Genomic DNA, 18,386 nt, shown 5'->3' with positions numbered 1-18,386 from the left:
GGTAACTTAAAATCCTCAAGCTCTTCTAGATACGTTTTCTCGGGAATTTAGCTTGGGTATCAGAGCTCTATTGTAAGGTGGTAGAGGATCGAACTGCCAGATGGCAGGATTCACAGAAAAGCGGTAAAGTTTGGTATAGTGTTTGCGGCTTAGGAAGCTTTTTAGTTAGGGCAGAAAGAAGATCTTACCTATTGCTAGCACAATCTTCGGCTAGATAGCAGGCTCAACCAGATACATGACTTAGATCCTGCTGGCTCAACATTCTTGAAAAAGAATCGAGTCTGGTGAGGCCATTACTAAATCTCCCTATCTTACTTTATACTCTTTCTTTTCACCTAGTAAATTCTCATTCCTTGTAATTATCTTTCCTTGCCAACTCTTTCGTTTGTTAGCAAGACTGGGTTGTGCAAGTGAAGAAGAAGGGGATAAGACTGATGCCATTAAGGCAATGAAATTGACGAGGAATAGTAGTTTGGCAGCTAGAGAATCAGCAGTTACTCTTCTTATATTAATTAAATCCGATCAATAGCAAGTTGTGGGACTGATAACTGTCCTCTTGATACGGATTTTCCTACCGGGCTAGAAATTTCTTGTACTAAAGGAAAAGCCCCAACTCGCCGAAGGAAGATCAAGAAAGAGGATCAGACCAAGTGCGAGATTGGATCAAAAATAGCGTATGAAATGATTATGGTCTATCTAGTACAGTACGATCGATCAAGTCATTCAGTAAAGTCTCTTAGCTAGGTCTTTATGGAATTCTATCTATTAGCAGGTCGGTCTAGGTATATTTGTCCTGAGAAATGAGTTCTTTCCTTTGTGCATCTTTCTTTTCCCATGTCTTTCTTGGTTGGTAAACCCGCGATTTCCGTCTGGGAGAGCAAGCAAAAAAAAGAAAGTCTCTCCTTTGATCTCAAGTCAGCTACTAACCGCTGGCCAGTGCTGGCTTGACTTCCATTGGTTGGTCTAAACTATTGACAGGTGAAGACGATACTCTTGAAGAGTAGATCTTAGACCTAAGTAAGGGGATGCGGTTCGATTCGATTTCTATCTGTGTTTTCTCTTCCTCTGTTGTGATCTCTCTTTTCTGTCATGTGCTTTTTGCTGTTTTATAGTATAGTAAAAAAGATGTATGTGATCAACTCTCTCGATCTGGTTCAGGCTCATCACTAGAATGTCTCGCCCAGGTCGAAACGGTTCTAAGCCCTTGCCCATGTCTTTGACCCTGAATCTCATCCATCTGCTCTGTTCCACCTTGGCCGGGGGTGAGAATAGATCTGAATGCTAACATTTGATAGGCCACTTGAATTCCCCATGAAGAGAGATAAGGCCTGGGGCCAATGCCGCTAAGCAGCAGAAGCTGAGGGCTTCCAATGGCACCAGCACAGAGAATAACCTCAGCATGTTCACGTACAATTGCGTGGTGATACCTCCCCATTTGGTCACGGTAAACGACTCCAATTGCAGATTGCCTCTCACTTCTATGCTTATCAGCCAGCTGCTTCATGCTTCATACGGTGCTGAGCTTTGCGCAGGTGATGCTTGATCAACTGAATCATAGATTCGCGGGCCTGAAAACTTCTATCCACAACATTATTGGAATATAGAAGATAGGGCTCAAAAAAAGAACTTCATGAATGAAACTTACTCTGGCATTGACTATTAGCACTACATCCAAAAGAGAAGGTGCTCCTGTATATATATAAAGTCTGCACCAGGAGAGTCAATCTGGGTTCAAGATGAGGCTCACCCAGGTTTTAAGAATCCTTCCACGCCTGGGCAGACCCGAGCATGGCCTGAAAGTCATAGTTCTCCGTTGTCGAGGAATCAATCCATTGGAGAGATGTAACTAGAGTTCTTGGCCTGGCTAGCGATGAATTCCTTTTCATTGTGCTTCGGAGACTACTTAAGAGAGCCCCGCTTCAGGATAAGGAGATGGTACTACACCACAAGCGTAGATAGAATAATCAAAAGAGAAATGACTGAATTCCAAATCCTGGTATTCCCCAGTTCATTATTCATTAGTGTGAGTCAACGGATAAAGCTCCTCAATTTGATGCTACACCTGTGGGACTTGGGTCAATTACTTTCTTCTATGTCTTTCTCTGATATAGCGAATAATAAGGTAAGGGAAGATTTCACTGCGAATGACCGGGCAACGTAACTATGATTCAATTACTTCTGTGTTTAGTCTCTTTCTGACTAAGCTACCGCTAGCTAGCTTAATGAGGGGAAGTGACAATATACATATGAAAGAGAAAATTCGATGTTCAGGCAGACATCAATGTCTGGTAAGATAAGGTGGTTCACCCAAGCCAACATGCTTATCGTTTCACTTGGAATAATTGTTTGTTTTCTAGGTAACTATCGAAATCATGGGCCGGGGGGAAGGAAAAGGTAGGCTTAGAACCAGCTCTAGCAAGAGAGCGAAAGGAGGAGGTAGGTCACACAGTATAGCTAGAACTGCTTCTTTTCTTCACTTCAATGGTCTCTCTTATTCCTTCAACGGCGAATTCAATATAAGCTTCACCACGACCAGCGAAAAAGATCACAATAGCTAAAAGCAGAAGTTTTGAGTCGATTAAGAATACCAACCGAAGAAGATTCGTAAAGGGCAAGGCTGACTCCACTAATACCATTTTGAGAAAGAGGTTAGCCAAATCTTTTAAGATCAATGTTCAGGATTGAGGAAGTGGTCTTATTGGCATTCGGAAGAACCAACCTATACTAGTTTATTTTACCGACGGGACATACTCCATTCCGAATGGTGTATGTCACAGAAGAAATCATCCTAAAAGAAGAAGACTTCCTAGCGGCTTTACCCCGCCAATTAGGAGATCAAGAAAGCGTTTCACATCGTCTGCATCAAATTATATAAGTTGTAAGAAAAAGACAGAATGCTGAATGGACCGGTCCTAAGCAAGAAAGAAAAGAAAGCCTGGACGGACAATCGACAATTACGAGAAATTTGTCTTTGTTTCGGGCTCTTCCAGATATGCTTACTGAGGGTGGAAGAAAGGAAAGTTAGATTACTGATCTTCTCTTCCTTCCATATTTAAACCCTAGGCTCTCCTCTTCTAGCCCGAAAGGCTACCAGAAATGCCAGGGGTAGGATTCCAATCTATGCTTCCAATTTATTATATTCTCTTCATATCATTTTTTTCCGCCATTGGTTAAAACGTCTAGACTGAGACCCGGGGATATAGGTCCAAGCCCACCCCAAAAGGAAGGCATTTCGGCACTAAAGTACGTGGCTTGGTCCGATCAAGGCAAAACTCCCCCTTCGGTCGACTTAGCTTGAGCTCTTCGACATTCTATTTTCGGTGCCATTTCCCGTTGAAGAGATAGTTGTGCTTGGATTAGGGCTTTCACCCGTTCACTCATTCGATGGAAATAGCGTTGAAAGGTGAAAGCCTCTTATGTACCCTTGTCGCGAAGGGCTCACTGGTTGGGGTGCTCCCACTCCTGGATCCTGGATACTCAATCTAATGATCGCCCCTACACCTTGTTGAGGATTCCGAGCCTTCGCTCGTCCCTGAGTCGTGATTCGCTAATTCTTTTCTTCCGCCGGACCGAGAGCCAGTGCTTCGGCCTTCCTTTTCAGTCAGATCAGCTCCCCGGAGCGATGAAAGCCTTTCCAAATTCTTCGTATAGCCATTCCAACTTTTAACTTATTGTCATCTCGCAGCAAGCAAGAAGTCAATCTATAGCTTTCAGAGCGAACTTCTATTTAGTATACTTTCTTTTTTCTTGTGTTGAGATTCCATTTCTGTTCTGCAGATGCTTCTGTGGTCACTTTCGAGAGAGGGCATTGACTTGGGAGGCCTAGCATTCAAACAAGGCCAAAGGGAAGAGCCCCTTTCTACACAATCTCCTGCCCGAAATGACGGATCAAAGGGAGTAACGGGCTAGCCTATAGGAAGAAACTACGACCCCGCCCATACTTCACTTTTCAACTCATAGCTTAAGCTCTCAGACTAGAGCTATTCTCACTAAGCCGACTCTGTTCATCGAAGACCGCTAACACAGAGTAGCTTTTCCTTCAAACTCTTCCTTTCCTCTGATCTCTCCACCATTTCCAAGAGTTCAGAAGGAGTTTCACCATAGGTTTCTTCCTCATCTACTACCTGCATGAGGCAGTGATCCTTGGAAGGGGAGCTAAGGTAGAGCTATATTAGAGTTATTGGGTCAGCTAACTTGAATTATTCCCTCCGTATTCTTGCAAACAGAAGACGATTCTCGACATCAAGACTAGTTACCGTAAGCACGATAGCTGACTATAGAATAAGATCATTACGAGACGAAAGTTCCTTTAATTCCTCGCCGGCTATTAAGGATCGGGTTTAGCCGGGTATTTCTCTTTGAATGGCGGGATAAAGGGAAGCTATTGACTGAGATCCCATTTCCACGCTAAAGAGATGGCTGGCTATGAGACTGACAAAGAGACGGTTCGATTGACTCATTTGCTAGTTAAACTCAAATGAAATGCTACGCCCATACATAATAATAAGTTTTTCCATTTTCTTTGCTTGACTCTTATGAAAGGCAAAAGGCTCAGCTCAGGCAAAGCTCTTCACCTGCCTCCCTCAAACCTTCCTTCATTCAATGCTTGACAGCTTTCTTCATGCGTTATGACACGTCCATTAAAAAACCCGAAAAGGTGAATTGACTAAGTCTAACTTCATACTCTTATTGTACTTCTATCAGCTCTAGGATGAGGGACTTTCTAAGCCAAAAGGTGAATAGAGTAAGGCTAACTCAACTGCGACACCTTCTCTGGGGATTTTTTCAGTCTAGACTTACTCTCTAACCGCTATCGACGAGGGGATGGTCAAGTGCTACGGAGAAACCAGAACGATCTGGTTGATCTGGTCTTCGACATACTCTTGCTCCGTCTGCAGATTTCCGAGGTGTGTAGGACGAGATGCGCAGTGCAAGTCGAGTGAGGTATAGCATCATTCATAGGCGAGCAGGCTCATTGCCCAGCTCACACCCATCTGTGAGCCGATCTTGAAACTGCTCAGAAAGAAGACCCCGCCTTTCAGAAAAGATAGACACAAGGAACGAGGATTGCCAAAAGGCCTTTGACAAAGTGTTGAAATATCTACTCAATCCTCCCCGCCAACGCCTGGTCGACCTCTCCTGATGTATCTGTCAGTAATGGAAACATCCATGAGTTGTGTCCTTGGTCAGCACGATGAAACGGGTAGGAAGGAAAGAGCCATATACTATCTCAGCAAGAAGTTCACTGATTATGAGACAAGGTAGACGGTTCTAGAAAAGACCTGTTGTGCTCTTACATGGGCCTCGCAACGCCTACGCCACTACATGTTGAACTATACGACCATTCTGATTGCAAGGATGGACCCGCGGAAGTCTCTCTTTTCAAAGCCAGCCCTCACGGGCCGTACAGCAAAGTGGCAGATCTGACTCTCAGAGTTCGATATTGTGTACGTCACCCAGAAGCCCTAAATGAGTAAGGCAAGGGGCAGGCAATAGCAGACCACCAGCGGATCGCCCGATGATTTCTTTACCTGTCTACGTTACGGTCGAAAGGGACACCCTGTTTGAATGAATGAAAGCCCGGAACCCAGATTAGGTTGTTCTTTTTAAGAGCCTTATTCGGCTGAATCAGCAGATTGGAAAGGCGGGGATCCAGCTGTTGTATCGGACAAGGATCGAAAGACTGGCTTGGATTGTCTCGGGCTGTTAAGAATGATATAATTATAGAGGCGGAGCGGAGACTTTACATTCTTATGTTTACGAAGGTGGTTTGCCAGGATGATCTACTATTTGCATAGTTGGAGTGGAACGAAAGATGCGAGGATTGGGGAGCACCCAACTCTTAACGGGCGGCAGGGTGGACATAGCAAGATCGTCTTACGATAGGACTGAATTGGTTAAGCCGAATCTTAAACTACAGCCCTGGAAGGCTTGACTGGGGAACTACTCCCTGCAAAGAGCTCTTGCGAACGCTACTCCCACTCGCTAAGCAAATGTTCTAGATCCAGCTATCAGGAGGCAGGCCAGCTACGCCGGCATACGCAGGAATTCAATCGATGATGGCACCTTTGATCCCTTGTGGTACTCATATAGGGAGCCTAAACGTGGTTTTTTCTAGCTTAAATCAAGCAGTCTCAGACAAAAATCCTATTTTCATCACCTTTGCTTTAGCGGTGTACGTGCTTGAATGAGAGTGACTGTGTTCACTGCAGTATGTGATTTTATGGAAGAGAAAGGAAGGGGTTAGGGCTTTCGATCAGTGAATCAGGGGAAGAAGAGTAGGTTGTTTCGGTGGAAAGCAGGTATGATATGATATTGTGTAATTATGGGTGAAGTCACGGAAGTAATGCCAGAAAGTTTGTAATACCGGTTGGTTGAAGGAGGGAATATAAGCAGATCAGCGAATCGGAGAAGATAAGCGGGTGGAGAATGGAGTACGAATGTGTTAAGCATATGATCTCGTGTAGAAGTTTTTAATATATTTATTTGTTAGGCATTAATAGATAGGGCTAGTTGTCCAATTCATTCATGGATCACAGACGTCGGATGTAGTTTTTTGTGAGGTAGTCATTTGATCATTGGAAAAAAGCGAGGTTGAAATCTTAGTAAACGGTGCGTAGGAGTCGTAGTAGCAGTAGTAACCGTTAATAGAGCACTAGAGACTAGAGTAAGGTAAGGGGTGCAGCAGTAAGAGTAGCAGTTCCTCTCTTTCATGTCATGAAGCAACTGGCCAAAGAAGTTCCTCGGCTAGGGTTTGATGATCAAACTCTAATCTAAAAAGGCTTCTTGCTCAGACTGCTTTCTCTCTTCCGTATGTGAAATTTTCCTTTCTCAGCATCGTGAGCCTTTCGTAGCGAGCCAACCTTTTGAGGGTTAGGTGAAGATCTCGTTCCTGGACTGTCCATACATAAGAATTGTATTATTAACCGTAGTTGCCACAATTCTAATTACTAATTCTAGAAGTCAGAATCAATCTGGAATAGACAGCCAGCCTCAGAACTAAGAAGAATGCCAGCCGATGAGATTATTTAGGACAGGAAGAGAGCATTACGAATCGCCCTATTTGATCTAGTCTCTTCCATTATCGTACATACAAAGATCGTTGTAGCAAAGTTGGAGAGGCACATTTCCTCCCAAGCTCACATTCGTTTGTCTCATTGCTCTCTATAAGATAAATTTCCTCTAACTCGAAATGAAAATATCGTAAAGAAAAGAAAGTGGATCTAGTGCAGAACCTCAACCGGTGGATCCGCCTTTCTTCGCGCTGACTCTGCCTAAAGTGAGATGTGTGATAGCTGGCATGTTTACCAACAGCTAATTGTGCATCGTGGTCTCTCTGTGTTCTAAAAGGAAGCCGGTGCTGCTGATAATTGCTAGCTTTCCTGCATCGTCCGAGTAAGAGTCCTATTCGCTGGAAACATCTAGCGTTGGAATACGTCCGGGAAGTTCGAGGAACCCCCATCCCATGTATTTTTTGGTCAAAAACCAAATTATTTAGTAAATAACTCTTTTTTTTGGGTGAAAAGCGGAACGCAAGGTTAGGAATTGTATGAATAAGGATTTGGAAATATTTAGTCAGAAGTGAAGTTCAGGAAAGCTAATAATCAGTAGTTGCAGAAGAAGCAAAAGAAGAAGAAGCGGAATCGCTCGTTTTATTAACCGGACGATACTCATGAGTTGAGTTCCTTAATGACCCATAAGGGTAGGGGTAGGAATAAGAGTCATTGCTTTCGAGATGAGGCAGCCAACTGTAACTTTAATAGAAAATGTATTTATTTATTGATAAGGCGAAAGGAGAATTACAGAATAACCTGCTAATCTATAAGAAGAGTGAGACCAACTAGCTACTAGTATTTTTTACCAGTTCGGGAGTTCGGGCGAGTCTTAAACCCTAATCCTCTTCTATTCCTTCCGGATTTTCTTTCTTTCATAGGCTTGAGCGGAGCGCCTTAGCGCGGGAGTTCTCTTGCTGGGGCTCGTAAGGATAGCAGCGATAGCAAAACGGGAGGAAAGGAAACAAGCACCGGACTGGACTGAGACGGGCTCTAAGATCTGCGCTGCGGAGGACTCTGGCAAGGGTGGGTGCTTTTATTTAGGTAGGGGCTCGAAGGTGGGCGCGGAAGGAGTACACTTTATTAGGGAGAAGGAGTACAAATTGGAATCTGTGAAGTAAGAAATGCATTGCATATAAGCTTTTTGAGTACTCTTTAGAGAATCTCCCAGCGCTGCCCGCTGCGCTGTTCGATCTCCGTATATAGAGCTAAAAACCGATATGCTGAAGACCGATATATAGTAAAACAGACTAATTAGCAAGGACAAGCGCAAATCTCTCTTTGACGAGCACTAGGTAAAATAAATAAAGAAGAGAAATATCTTAATATAAGAGAAGCAACGAGCGCCTTAAGAGAAAGACGTTGCGCTAAGGTCAACAAGACAGTTTGCTTGCTTCTGATCTATAATAATATATATATATATAATAAAGAGATTCTTCCAAGATTCTATTTATTTGGGGTCCGGGATGGAAGATTTGGTTGGGTTCGACTCCCCTCACCTCGGTGTGGCGAAAAAAAAAACAATTCGTTAGACGGAACAATGAACTTTTTTCTTTTTCATTTCGATCTCTAACTGTTCGTCTTTATTTCTATTTTTCTGAAGTAGGTATAAGACCTAGCTAGGGATTTGATTTTGTGTCGGCTGCCCCTGCTTCGGCTACTTCCATTAAAAATCAGGGTTTTTCTTTTTGTGATGTTCGAGCTACTCCTTCTTTTTATTATTTTTCGTTCTCTCTTCCTGCTATTAATGGATGAACTGAGCAGAGCAGTAGCTCAGTTCTACCCGACGTTGGAGGGGAGTGCTGGCGTGGGAGGAATGAATGGTGGCTTCAATCCACCGCCTGTGCCGGACCCTTTTTCGGGTTTCGCTGCAGCTTCGCACGAAGCGGATCCCTCTGTCTCCGATCCTAAGTCTCAATTGTTTGATAACGAGAGTAGCCGGAGGCAACTAAAGAAGGATATGAGACAAAGCCCGCTAGAGGAAAGAAGAAGGGGCAGGCATAACCCTAAGACTCCTCTTTCTTCTCCAGTGAAGTGACCTTATTTTGGGTATTCTTTCGTCCAAGGAAAGATGAAGGAAGCAGGCAAAACACGTGCATCCAAACACTCGCAAATGCTTAGCTTATAGGAGGATGGACCCAGTAAGAAGTTCGTGAGGTGCCGCTGCAGCTTATTCCCTCTCTCTCCCCCCCCAAAAAAAAAGGAGAGAGATGTCCCGTCCCTTCTTTATGCACATCCATATACATAGCCAGACACAAAGGTGTACAATCCGGTCATGCGGTTCTTTAAGTTCATTCACTGTAGGTTCTGTTCTCTTACTTGCTCTAGTGGCTGGCAAACGCCAACCGAGAGGGGAGAACGAATGGCTCAGGAATCGACTGGTTCCGAGCGGACTCGTGGAGCTGCTGCTTGGATTATCGTAGAATAAGAGGAGCCGTCTTAGGAGATGACTTAACTTAAAAGACAGATGCCACCGCTGCGAGGCGAGGGAGTAACTTGTCTGGTCTTGCGGTGCACTCACTCCCGTTACGAGAATGAAATGACGCCCCAGCTCGACTCGAGACCAAGACTCCTTACAACTCGCACCAATAGCGGCCTTATTAGGTCAGGGGCGGCCGGAGATTGATTGAAAAGGCAGCCCAGCCGCTGCCCCTCCCCTCTAGCCGCCTACCTACTCGTGCTCGTAGCTCGATCGGAGGTTAAGAGTGTGGTCCGGCGGAAAAAAAGAAGTCGTCCGTATCAAGTGATACGTGAATTGCTCAGTAGTGCTTCGCCACTACCGTTGCTGGCGGAAATAGCTTAATGGTAGAGCATAGCCTTGCCAAGGCTGAGGTTGAGGGTTCAAGTCCCTCCTTCCGCTCTTTGCTTCGTCGTTTAGTGGTAACGAGTAGAGTAGGCAGCGAGTGGAGTGCATAAGCCCCTTTAGAGATAGGGGCGAGCAGCAAGCAGCACCTTGTTTGTATAGGGTTCCAAACCTTTATGCATGCACCTTCGTACAAGTGCTGCATACAAGTTCCGGCCAGGATAATTGGGAAACAAAAACCAATTGGAACCACTCACATCACAGTGGTAGTAGCCTAAAGCCGTTTTTTGGGGGGATGAAAGTTGGTCATAAATTTGGAGAGTTTGCTTCTACACGGAAACGAAGACTTTTGAGAACAAATATTAAAGCGGGAAGAGAAAAACCAAAGAGAGTAGCACTACACTTCAACGGAAAATCGAGAAATAACATAGATAGGCAGAACCAAACCAGAAGAATTTTTTTGTGTGAAATAAGTGAATTTTTTCCACCAGTTGAGGCCTGGTTGAGAAAAAATTCTGACCTACAGGTGAACTCCGAAAAGCCCGTAGCGTAAGTGTTTTGACAAAAGTCTCAGTCTTTCCCTTGTTGGGAAAGGGGGAGCGGAAAAAAAAAAACAGAAAGTACGAAATGAAAAAAAAGGTGACGAGAATTTGTAATTCGAAATTTACAATGGAAAAAGTCCTGTTCGTTGTAAGATCACTGAAGGAAAAGTTGGTCATAAATTTGGAGAGTTTGCTTCTACACGGAAACGAAGACTTTCAAGAACAAATATTAAAGCGGGAAGAAAAAAGGAGAAAAAGTCCAAATAAGTCGCATATGGCACAAATAGGAAATCCTATTTCGGTAAGACTGAAAATGGTTTTTGGGAGAATTGCAAAGCTATTGCTTTGTATTGTATTTCTCACCGGTCTCTGTCTGGTGCTTGGATTGGAATGTCCGCAATTCTTAGAAAGACTCCAATCCATGCTACTCGGAAGAGGGGTCCGCTGCCTCTTTAGTCGGCTTCTTGGGAGGGATCTTCCCCTTTTTCTTTTTTGCATTGTCGGTTCGGTAGTAGGTTCCAGCTTGCACATGATGGATCCGGACAGAGCTTCAGCATCTTCCGGCGGATCCAACTCCATCTCAGTGGGAGGGGGAAGTGAAATAGGGGGTAGCAGTAGGGGTTCCGGGTGGACGTCTTTCGATCTAACCGTCCTGGGGGAACCCTTTCCAAATGAGCAAGGTGAAGAGGTTGCCCAACCAAACACCCAAAACGCCCCCGCTAATACGGTCGCCCCCCCGGGGGGGGCTCAAGAGCAAGAAGCGCTACCGCAGGCGCCAGCCCCGGCTGAAGAAGGTCACTCTGCTGAAGTCTCCGAACTAAAAAGGGAGCTTCACGCGTTAATAACAGAACGAGTTCGCGAGGAATCGGAGAAAGGAATAGGGCCTTTGACCACTCTTTTTCCCGAGCAGAGGACCCTAAACTCAGAAGTCGCCCGGCATATAATGGAATCACTGGAATTTTCTTTGGAAAATGATCCAGATAATATTCGGGAATGGTTACGAAGAATAGAACAAGAAAAAGGCATTCTCAAAGACCTGATTAGGGAGTACCTGCCCCCCAAAAAGGGGTAAATTCCAATTTTTTGATTTGGCTAGAGAGGGGCCAAAGTAAGACAGTGAAAGAGTTTCACTTCCGTTTTCACGTACTGAAAGGCAGGCCCTTGTATCATGGTTAGTTTTTTTTCTATGATAAGGGGAAGGGGGAGAGGTGAGGAGGGCCCCCTTCAAGCAGACTACTTTACTAGCTTGAATTCATTCAAAGTACAGGAACTGCTTTAACAAAAGGGCTCGAACTACAGTGATCTGAGACCTTCTTCCCTTAGTCTGGGAGGTAGGTTATGTAGGCGACAACCCTGAATAGGTTGTTTCGATCCCAAAGGAAAGGGCAAAATAACCGATGAGTAGTATGCCTGGTAAGAACCTTCTCAAGTAGGAAGCTTTTCCTAAAAATGACTTCAACTTTTTCGCTGAGGTTGGCTCTGGCATATCGAGCACCGCTTTTGCTTTAGCTGGGTCTACATTCATGCCTTGTCGATTCACCAAATAACCAAGAAATTTCCCATATGTTACTCCGAAGGCGCACTTCATCGGGTTCTCATCTTCAGCTTGTATTCTCTGCATCTCTGTAGGACTCGACAAAGCACTTCCACATGATCTTTCTTTTGCTTGGATTTCACTACTATGTCATCAACGTAATCCTCCAATTCCTCATGCATCATATCATGAAAAATAGCAGTCATAGCACGTTGATAAGTAGCACCAGCATTCTTTAAACCAAAAGGCATCACTGTGTAATAGTTGTTACCTTTCGGAGTTCAGAAGGCAGTCTTTTCCGCATCCACAGGGTTCATCTTGATTTGGTTATAGCCGCTATACTCATCCATGAATGAGAACATCTCATGCCCAGCTGTTGCGTCTATGAGCAGATCAAAGGAAAGTCATCTTTCGGACAAGCTTTGCTAATCCGTGGACTAAGGGATGTAGGCCTAGGAAAACTGGAAATCAAGTTCTCGGCGGGAAGGGAAGCCCGGCTGTTCGTGTCGGTAGGTGAACGAAGTCAATCCCGGGATGGAAGCCCAAGCAGCTATACTGGTATGGGTAGGCTTTCCACTCGCTTAGCTCGCCACTGGCGTGGATCGGCGTATCTGGTTCGACTAGGGCGCTTGAGAGCGAAAACACTTCCCCAGTTTAGATCGATTTTTTAAGCCCTGCTGGCTGTGAAAACATCGCCCACGCAATGTAACGAACATGGGCAATGAAGGAAGTATCGATAGTAGCATCAGAAACATCGCTGGTTTCATTACTGTGGTAGACCAAACCTATCGCTTCGGGTCGAAGCCAGGTTTCATTCGAGAGGACTTAGTCTCGTTCCCATAGTTGCCCCCCAGAAACTGGGTTCCCTGTACTACCAAAAACCAGAGGCCCAATTCCCGAGGCATAGCCAAGCAAGACCCCACGGCTCAGTAGGGGGGACAATAGCAAGAAATCCCTTAGCTCGGCAATATGCTTTTGGTTGACCTGTGCCTGTTTGAATCTCTAGGTTCCGAGTGAATATCGCTCATTTCGAGCATTTAGACCAGAGAGCCCCGAACGGGATATGGTCAAAATCAAGTTGCGAGTAGGGCGGTAAGGAGACGGGGGGAAAGGCAAAGCTTAGGACTTGCCCGGAGCGGAGAGAAAGCAGATATAGAAGAAGAAAGAAAAGACTTAAAAAGAAACTCCAGGAAAGGCAATTTTTCGAGATGATGCCCTTAGAACTCCAACCTTTATCCAACCAACTGGACCTCAATCCAGAACTCCTACTTGATATTAAGCTTTCGCCCCCTCGATTCAAAAAGGTACTAGGCGGGATGTAAGAGATTCAGAGATTGCATTTCTATTTATCCTTACCACATTCAATTAAAAGGAACTTCAAGGAGGACTACTTTCAAACTAGTTTTTCCTCGCCTTGATGGATTTGACTTTCCCAGCTTATTACTAGCACACTCAAAGAGGGGAATACATATGAAAAAAAGCCTAAAAAAAATATCCACCACTTAGGAAAAGCACTAGTCGAGGCACTGGGATATAGGGGAAAGACTCCATTTTCTATATACGCAACCTCTGAGATATAAGGAAGATCCATGTCACACTAGGAATCAGCCGCCAAGAAAGGGGGAGAAGAAGCGTGTGATTCCCTGATCAAGACCAAGGCGGCGGGAGCTCTGCCTAGAATAAAGACACAAAGGGGATAGAATGCCTTTCTTCTCTTAAGATCTTTCTTTGGTATTAGTTTTGAAAAGAAAAGAAGGCCACCGCTTATCCAATTCATTGCCAATTGCAGCAGCAGACTCGAACCGATCGTTTTGAGTGAAGGCCAATATGGGCAAAAAGGCTAAGCTTTATCGCGAATTCAAAGCCGGGAACCAAGCTAAGGATTCATGACTAGCGCGAAAGCCTAGCGAACAAAGAAGCGCAGCCCCTCCATCGACCAAGACTCCTTCAATATGCAATATGCACTTTTATGTAAAGTGGCTTTAGGTGCATGGTCATTGCCTCAGTAGGTCGATCTATGATGAAGCTTACTGGTCGTAGTATGTGTCCTTTTTATTTTTGAAGATGGTGATCATAGGACTGCCTTTTATCAATGTAACAGGCTCAGTCTGCTTCTCCCGCTGTTTGTTCGAGAACTTGTCGCTCTTCTTCGAGTTTTTTAGGTTCCTTGGACTCTATCCTTCTATCCTATAGTTATAGTAGATTAATACAAGATCTGTCCTGGTTGTTATGCCTGTACTTTGATGAGCATATTTTCGCCCAATACGATTCAGTCGATACAGAGTCTCTCCAAGCGTCGAGCAGGGCCTCATTCACTTGATTCATTTGACGAATGCCTAATCCCCCCTTTAGGCGTACAGACATCCAGCAATCTGAAAGCTGAGTCAAATATGAGAATTGAAACTCTATCCCATCATTTATGCCTTGTTCTTTCTCTAATAATCCATGTACCTGTCAAGGTTGAACAACACCAATTGTAAGCCTCTCTGTTATTATCAACGAAATGCAGACACATACCTCCCAAGCGTGGCTTGAGGATTCGTCCCACCAAATCTACCACACGCAGGGAATTTATTCCTATTACTCTTAGATCATGATCAACCAACACATCCACCGTGATAATGCCACAAGGTACTTACTGTACGGCGGCAGAAATCGGCCATCTGAAGGTAATTCGATTGATCAAGGGGCAAAGCAGGCCCTATAGCTTCGCTCTAGCGACTTCGTACCTCTGAATGAGTTGAACAACGTACGAAGTCTCTGCGCTTGCGCAGAGAGATTCGTTGAACTATGTTCAACTCATTTCGTTGAAGTTTCGGGGCTTTCATTTGGTACGCTTTCTTAATTGCTTCGGAGCCAACATCAACATCTGAATTTGACCATGTCCTTTTCATAATGGATCATCCTTAGCACTTTAAACGGTTGGCCTACCGCACTCCTGCCGGCCCACATAGGTTGGTGGTAAGAAAGGATGGATCTTCCCCGGGGCAGCCAAGCTCCGTATTCAATCCCTAGCTTCGAACAAACCTGTTAGCTGATGGCCCTTTCTCTCCCTTTAGGTCGAGTTTAGTTAAAAGGTGAGTTCCCCCCTTTGCCACTCAAGTGTACGGCAGATGCCGTGCTTAGGCCCCTTCTTCTAGTTCTCTGAGAGGGTTAGGAAAAAGGGAGAATCTACATTGAAACGAAAGGGCGCACTCTTTGCTGCTGCAACTTGTCTGCCGAAAGCCGTTCCCGTACGGGTGCTGGTACGCTTACTCGCGACTAGCGAAGTCATCCTTGTTTTTTTTATGACGATCCGTCAGTACGAAAGTCTCAAGCTGAGCTAGATCTAGGCTGCTAGAGAGCACTTCTACTCAGAGCGGCCAAGCTCACTTCGCCCCACACCGCTTATCTCCTTGCTATGTCATCAACCCCACTAAGCCAACGAGAGGATAAACCAGATTAGGAAAATGCGAGCTAGGTAGGCAGCGAAGTATTCTGTGTGGAAGCGAGTGTCTCGCTCCAATGAAGCACGAGCGGAGAGCTTCTGCTCGCTTCGTCGAATGTCACGAAGCTGACGACTTGAGTAGACTGAAAAAAGACATACAACCTTGGCAAGAACGTCGTTCCGCGGAATATATGACTCATGCTCCTTTAGGTTCTTTAAATTCTGTGGGTGGTGTAGCTACCGAGATCAATGCCGTCAATTATGTCTCTCCTAGAAGTTGGTTAGCTACCTCTCATTTTGTTCTAGGATTCTTCCTATTTTTAGGTCATTTGTGACATGCGGGAAGGGCTCGTGCAGCAGGATTTGAAAAAGGAATCGATCGTGATTTTTAACCTGTTTTTTCCATGACCCCGCTTAACTGAGCCGGGAAATCCAATGCTTGTAGTAGCTCAAATCAGATCCTTTCCGCCCCTCTTTCTTTCATGAGTGGAGGTCGTTAAGCGGCTTATGCTTCTTTGATTCTATTTGTTTCAAAGGCAAAAAAAAGTACTTGCTTAAGTGAAGTTCTCCGCCTTACTCCCAATCCCTAAACTCGCTGACTGAACTCGACTAAGGGCGGCCTATCTCCTCATATAAGGGGGAAACGTAAAGATCTGAGATAACTCCTTATCTTTCTCTTACGCAAATCCTTCTTTTCTTTAAGAATCGCTTCTTCATTAATGATCACATTCTGGTTGGGGTATGCGCCATTGGTAAGTTTGCTGAACCAAACTACACCGAAATATGTAATTGCGAAAGTGTTTGGGAAGAAAAAGCGCTTATCAAAAGATCCCTTTTCTAAGAGATATGAAATTCTTCATGTTTTCGGGGGACATGGTAAGAACATGAAACCCGGCGTGACGTGGAAAGATTCATTGATCTAGTGGCTGGTTAACCCACCCAATCTAGATGAATAGACAGTGCTTAAAGGACTTCTTCGATTCTTTCTGATTCCAAGGTAAAGTCAAAGTCTTTCTGTTCGACTTTCATTCAAGAAAGGATAAAGAGAATGCTTCAGGATCAGTCCAAGGCCGCTAAGAAGCAGATTAGTTAATGATAAATCGGGCTTGGGCCGGAGGATTGGATTCTTTTGCGAGCAGCTAAATCTCCAGCCATGTCAACAACCAGCACAAAGGAATCTGCGCATCATTCTTTCTTCCACTTTTTCTTTAAGAGATAGGAATCTTTGCTTTAGTTATCGAATCTGGGAGACATAAGCTTTCAATAGGTTGATTCCTTAAGAAAGGCTTTCTGGTCACTAAAGAAGGACCACATAAGAGTGGATTAAGTGGCAAACCTATACTATGCCCAAGTAAGACTTAAGTAAGGGTACCCTCTTTATAAACATCCGGCTACGTCTGGAGCTATGCGACTGTAGAATCATTATGATTTTCGGGCACAAAAAGCAGAAGCCCTCTTTTTCATCGCTTGCTGCCAAACAAGCATTTACAATAGTAGGTCAATGCAATTCAATGTCCAGCCAATAAACCAATTGAGGAACAAAGCGAATCCTTATCCTGGAAAAGGCTGTAAGAAAGGGATCCTAGCGGTGAAGGAGGACAACCGGAAGCATGTCTTTACTGGGAAAGCTGCCAAATCCTTCATATTCTCGGAAGCTCTTGTCAAAGGATTTGACCTCTGCTGGACCTAATGCTTTCAAATCGGGAACCTTAAAGTTCAGGCGCTACTTCCTTGGTGAAGTCCACAAGAGTGGAAAAAATATAACAAATCTCTTAGGACATGAGAATTGGAAAGCCTATCCATTACGTACTTTTAGCTGGTGTGTTGATGATCCATAAGCCCTATTCACTCTTAGATGATACGTATAGGATACGAGAAATGAATCTCAGCAGGGGCCCATCAGTCCCGAACTTGATAAAAGATAATAGAGATATACAGCTTGCTTTCGGCTTGTTAAATAAATTTCCTTCTCTACCTGCTTCTCAATACCATCTCATATGCCTCTTGGAAAAGAACCCAAGGCACCTCTTTGATCAAAAGGCTAAAGATAGGCCAAAAAGCTTATGAAAAAAGATTGAAACGACAAGAATAGGAGCGCTTACTTAGTGGTGAGGACACCGGAGAGAATGAATGAAGTGAAGACAATTCCCCCTCAAGCAGATGCGGAGAAAAGACTCTTTCTTAGTAGTTGCCACCACTCCAATTAGCGGCATTCCCTTGTTTTGCTTTGGTAAGCGGGGTTCGGAGAAGGAATGGTCTTTCATTCTGTCTATCTTTCCACGAACGCCCCTTCTTTGACGGAGCCAGCTGAACCTGTTCCATCGGACTCGTTTTGGCTTTGGCCTTCGAGTTCACGAGCACAACTACCAGAGCTCCCTGGGGAGCCAGAAAAGGAGGCTGAGACAGAAAAGAAGGAAAGAAAGCAGACCCGGGACCAGCAGCCAAGCCAGCCATGCTAGACCGGAAAGAAGCCAAAGACAGAAAGCTAGCCACCAGCCATAAAGAAAGCGTCTTTCCCACCTAGGTGAACCCGAAGCTAGAGCACAGGTAGAGCCAGCGTCCGAGAAAGTCGATCCAGTTGATTCTCTTCTGGTGACCAAGAAGGAGGAGCGGGTAGTGGATTCTGCAGATTTAGAGTCAGTTCGTTCTCGTCCCCACAGGAGCAGCAAAGACGAAGGCTGAAGCATCACTAGAGGCATAGATGGGAACATATAATCCACTAGTAGCAGATCCAATTGACCTTGTTGATCCAATCGATTATGCAGTTGATTCAGCAGCATAACCATAACTAGTACCGGATCGGTAAGGAAGTATAGGCGGCCTGTTCGCGAAGCTGGTCGATATGCTACTGATGGTCCTGGATCTCGCTCTGGAAAAGGACTATAGATGATAAGGAATGGTAACGAAGATCGAAATCCTTCCTTCCGGCAAGGTCGGACTAAACAGTTTGTAAGGCAGAAAGTAGACTCTCTCTCACTTATAGGAGCATGAGACTAAGACTAGTATGGTGAGGTTGCTTTCTTTCAAG

The 18,386-nt window shown here is 44.7% G+C and overlaps 1 non-coding gene across 1 annotated transcript; it reads left to right on the top strand.

Moving 5' to 3' along the window:
• Positions 1 to 9,840: 9,840 nt before the first annotated feature.
• TRNAG-GCC (transfer RNA glycine (anticodon GCC)) lies at positions 9,841 to 9,912 on the top strand. Its single transcript has one exon. It is a non-coding gene; the product is annotated as a tRNA-Gly (tRNA).
• The last annotated feature ends 8,474 nt before the right edge of the window (positions 9,913 to 18,386 follow it).

The sequence above is a fragment of the Neltuma alba genome, unplaced genomic scaffold (assembly GCF_004799145.2).
Source record: "Neltuma alba isolate B1F8T4 unplaced genomic scaffold, ASM479914v2 tig00010580_pilon, whole genome shotgun sequence".
Taxonomy (NCBI): domain Eukaryota; kingdom Viridiplantae; phylum Streptophyta; class Magnoliopsida; order Fabales; family Fabaceae; genus Neltuma; species Neltuma alba.
This window is presented reverse-complemented; position numbering and strand designations above follow the sequence as displayed.